We start from the raw sequence: 5,255 nt of genomic DNA, 5'->3' as shown, positions 1-5,255 counted from the left end.
GGCGGATGCGCGTGACTCGGTATGGTCCTTCCCAGTTTGGGGCCAGCTTTCCTTGCTCAGTTGGTCGGAAGGCCTCAGCTCTTCTGAGGACAAGGTCCCCTGGTCTGAAAGATTTGACTTTGACCCTGGCGTTGTAGTACTGAGCTGTCTTTTGCTGGTACCTCGCCATACGAACTCGGGCGGCCTCCCTCGTTTCCTCGACTAGGTCAAGGTTGCTTCTGAGCTGCAAAGAGTTGGAGCTGGTGTCGTGATGCTCGACTCTTGGAGAAGGAATCCCAATCTCCAGTGGGATGACAGCCTCCGTCCCGTATGTCAGGTTGAAGGGAGTCTCGCCGGTGGGGACGCGGAACGTGGTCCGGTAAGCCCACAGGACATTGTATAGGTCTTCGACCCATTGTCCTTTGGATTTGTCAAGCCTGGCTTTGAGACCCTGCAAAATAGTACGGTTAGTTACCTCGGTTTCTCCGTTCATCTGAGGGTGCGCGACCGAGGTGAAGCGATGGTCAATGCCAAGCTCGGAGCAGAACTCCCTGAAGTGGATGTTGTCGAACTGGCGACCGTTGTCAGAGATAAGGATGCGGGGAAGCCCAAATCTGCAGATAATGGACTTCCAGACGAAATTCCGCATCTTCTGCTCGGTGATTCGGGCGAGGGGCTCAGCTTCCACCCACTTTGTGAAATAGTCGATGGAGACGACCAGGAACTTCCTTTGCCCGGTGGCCAGTGGAAATGGCCCGAGGATGTCAATTCCCCACTGGGCAAAAGGCCAAGGGGAGCTGATAGAAGTCAAAGGAGCCGAGGGCCGGCGCTGAACATTGGCGTTCCTTTGGCACCGGTCACATCTTTGGACGAAGCCCATAGCATCCTTCTGGAGTGTCGGCCAATAGTATCCTTGGCGTAGAATTTTGTGGGCCAATGCTCGCCCTCCCAGATGATTTCCACAGATTCCTTCATGGACTTCGCGCATGGCGTAATCAGCCTCCGTTGGGCGGAGGCATCTGAGGAGGGGAGATGTGAAAGATCTCCGATAGAGCCTTCCCTCATATAGTATGTATCGGGTGGCGGAGCGCTTGATTCGGCGAGCCTCTCGTTCATCGGTGGGGAGGACTTCGTCTTGCAGGTAGCTGGTGAGTTCATCCATCCAGCTTGGCTCGAACTCAGTGCAGAGGGTCTGCTCAGGCTCGTCTGTACTAGGCTTTTGGAGATACTCCAGTACTACCATTTTGGGAAGCTCGCTCATGCGAGAGGACGCCAGCTTTGATAGCTGGTCGGCCCTGAGATTCTCCGACCTGGCAATATGTCGAATGTGAAAAGAATCCAGGGTTGAGGTGAGATCCCGTACCTTCTGAAGATACTTCTGCATGGTCGGGTCTCTGGCTTCAAAGTCGCCCATAATTTGGTTGACGACGAGCTGAGAATCACTGAAGGCCTTTAAGTCCTTCACTCCTAGCTCTTTGGTTAGCTTGAGCCCGGCGACAAGCGCTTCGTACTCCGCCATATTATTGGAAGCGGGAAACTCGAGGCGCAAGGCTTGCTCGGCGACCACCCCCTCCGGGCTGGTGAGGATAAGTCCCGCTCCACTACCCCCGAGTTTGAAGAGCCATCGACATGCAGAGTCCATGTCAAACTCGGGGTCGGCTCCGTTGGTGGCTCAAGCTCGGGCTCGGCCTCGTCCGGTATGATGCACTCGACTATAAAGTCTGCGAGCGCTTGTGCTTTGATCGCCGGTCTGGATCGGTACTCGAGGTCGAATTCTTCGAGCTCAATGGCCCATTTAGTGATTCGGCCCGCAGGGTCCGATCTCTGCAAGATCTGCTTGACCGGCTGATCGGTCAGTACGGCCACTGTGTGGGCTTGGAAGTAGGGTCGGAGCCTTCGAGCTGAGATGACCAGAGCATAGACAGTCTTCTCCAGCTTGGAGTATCGGGTCTCGGCGTCCCTCAAGACCCGGCTGGTGTAATATACTAGCTTTTGGAGTTTACCCTCCTCTCGGACCAAGACCGAGCTTACCGCTACAGGGGAGACAGCTAGATATAGATAGAGAAGCTCTCCCTGTTGAGGCTTTGTGAGCAGGGGAGGGGAAGCCAGTAGATGCTTGAGCTCCTCAAAAGATTGCTGGCACTCGTCCGACCACAAAAAGTTCTTCGGCTTCTTGAGGGCTGCAAAAAATGGAAGGCAGCGCTCGGCCGAGCGGAAGATGAATCTCCCGAGGGCTGCGACTCGGCCTGTGAGCCGTTGTACCTCCTTGACCGTCCTGGGAGGCGCCATCTCTTGGAGGGCTCGGATCTTCTCTGGATTGGCCTCAATTCCTCGTTGTGTAATGATGAAGCCGAGGAATTTGCCGGAGGTGACCCCGAATGCACATTTAGCTGGATTGAGCTTCATCTGGTACTTTCGGAGTGTGGAGAATGCTTCATTGAGGTCGGCTATGTGGTCTTGCGCCACCTTGCTTTTCACCAGCATGTCATCCACGTAGACCTCCATGTTTCGGCCTATTTGGTCTTTGAAGATTCGGCTGACCAGCCTTTGATAAGTTGCCCCGGCATTTTTCAAGCCGAATGGCATTACCTTGTAGCAGTAAGTTCCCCCGTCGGTGATGAAGGCTGTCTTTTCCTCATCTTCTGGTGCCATGCGGATCTGGTTGTATCCGGAAAAGGCGTCCATGAATGCCAGCAGCTCGTGACCCGAGGTGGAGTCCACGAGCTGGTCGATGCTGGGGAGTGGAAAGCTGTCCTTTGGGCAGGCTTTATTCAGGTCGGTGTAGTCCACGCACATACGCCATTTCCCGCTGGCTTTCTTGACGAGGACCACGTTGGCGAGCCATTCCGGGTAGGATATCTCCCGGATGAAGCCAGCTTCAAGGAGCTTGCCGACCTCCTCGGCTGCTGCTCGTTGTCGTTCAGGGGCAGCGCCCCGTTTCTTTTGTCGCACGGGCTTGCTGGTTGGCCGGTGGACCATGATCTCCGGGTCTATCCCTGGCATGTCTGCAGGCGACCATGCGAAGACATCCATATTGTCCCGTAGGAAGTTGACGAGGCGACTCCTCTCGTGTTCGCCAAGGCCAGAGCCGACCTGCACGGTTAGCTCGGAAAAGTTCTCTCGCAAGGGAACTTGAATTAACAACTCACCAGGCTCTACCCGCTCTTTCTGGGGGTTGACCCGTGCCTCCATAACTTCAGTTGAGGGCTGGTCGGTTGTTGGGGCAGGTACCTCGGCTGGTCGTCTTGCCTCGTGGGTCGCTAGGTAGCATCGCCTTGCCACCATTTGGTCCCCTCGAACTTCACCGATTCCCTGGCTGGTGGGGAATCGCATCAGCAGGTGGCGAGTCGAGACCACTGCTCGGAGGGCGTTGAGTCCTGGCCTTCCGAGGATGGCGTTGTAAACCGAGGGCAGGCGTATTACAAGGAAGCTCATACCCACGGTACTTTCACGAGGGGCGAGCCCGGCTGTGACCAGAAGGTCGATCTCGCCCTCTACTGGGACTGAATCCCCAGTGAATCCAACCAACGGAGCATTCATCCTCCGTAGTTGCTCTTTTGTCATCTCCATTTTACAATAAGCACCAAAATACAAAACATTCGCCGAGCTTCCATTATCAACCAGGATGCGTTTTACATCGAATTTATTTATGATCATGGAGATGACCACGGCATCATCATGGGGAGTTTCGACTCCCTCTAGATCATCATCTGAGAAGGAGACGGCTTCAGAGGTGCGCGGGCGCTTCGAGGAGGCTTCTTCCCCTGAGGCCTCCCCAACCGAGGTCCCGCCTCGGATAGTGTTGATGACGCCGGCGATGGGCCTGTTGGCATTCGAACCTTCAGGCTGTGCTGCTCCTTCGGCGGGCTTCTTTCCTTCACGCCGGCCTTGCACAAACCGATCGAGCACCCCTCGGCGGATGAGTGCTTCGATCTCACTTCGGAGCTGGTAACACTCCTCGGTATCATGGCCCTGATCCCGGTGGAAACGGCAATACTTCCGGAGATCACGCCGGATTCTGGTGTCTGGCTTCGGAGGTGGGAGCCGGATGCAATCCCGACTCTCAATCTCCATGAGGATTTCAGCTCGAGGAGCGTTAAGGGAAGTGTATTTTTCATACCTCTCCTCGGGTGCATGGGCCCGCAGTTGGAACTTCGGGCGGAGTGGTGACCTCTGCTGTGGCGGTCCCCTCAACCGGGGTGGACTCTTCGGGCGGGGCGGATTCTTAGCTCGTCGCGGAGACGGGCTTCTGGGCTGGCCGCGCTCCTCGCGGCGTCTCTTCTTGGGGTTCTGCTCGGTCCCGCCCCGCCTAACTGCCACGGCCTCTTCCGCCTTGGCGTACTTCCGCGCCCGAGCGAACATTTCGGTGAGGTCCGAGGGGAAACTCTTCTCGATTGAGAAGAGGAACCTGTAAGACCGGGATCCAGTCTTTAGTGCTGACATGGCGATTGACTGGTCAAGCTCCCGGACCTCCCATGTTGCGGCGGTGAACCGGTCCAAATACTCCCTGAAGGACTCTCCCTCCTTTTGCTTAATGTCTAGGAGGGAGTCGGACGTCCGTCGCTGGGGCTGGCTGGCGGCAAAGTTGCCGGCAAACTGTCTGCCGAGCTGCTCAAAGGAGGAGACAGTACTCAGCTTCAGCCCGATAAACCACAGCCGGGCTGGTCCTCGGAGTGTCGCCGGAAAAGCCTTGCACATCATGGCCTCCGAGGCTCCTTGTAGGGCCATTAAGACCCGGTAGCTTTCCAGGTGGTCAAGGGGATCAGCCTTGCCGTTATAGGGCTCCACCTGGGGCATCTTGAACCGTAGCGGAACCGGTTCATCTTTGATCTCCGGGGAGAAGGGGGACTTCGTAGTGAACTCGAAGTCGTCGTCACGTCCTGATTTTCTCCCGTGGAGTGCCTGAATTTGGCGCTCCAGCTTCTCGACCTTCTTGTCGAGTTCGTCATTCTGGAAGATCGCTGCAGCGGTTCGTTCGAGCGCAGATTGCCCTGGAACCGACTCAGCTTCTGAAGGCTGTGGCCAGCCTCCATAGCCCCTGGCTGGTGCTCTCTCCAGAGGGAGGCCTGGACTTGGGAGTCCTGACCTCGAAGGGGAAGTCCGCTTGTAGGGGGCTCCGGTTGAACTGGAGCCGGAGGAGGCGGTGCCGTTGGGATGCCCCTGGGCTGCAGGCTTTGGACAGCGGTAGCCAGGGCCTGCACCTGTTGCACCAGGGCATCAAACTGCTCCGGCCGAACTTGATGAACTGGCTCAGCCGGAGGTGGTGAGTTTCGGAC

Source organism: Phoenix dactylifera, chromosome 9, assembly GCF_051530095.1.
Source record: "Phoenix dactylifera cultivar Ajwa chromosome 9, Ajwa_hap1_PhDact_Kaust_v1.1, whole genome shotgun sequence".
NCBI classification, from domain to species: Eukaryota; Viridiplantae; Streptophyta; class Magnoliopsida; order Arecales; family Arecaceae; genus Phoenix; species Phoenix dactylifera.
Note: the sequence above shows the minus strand (reverse complement) of the source record.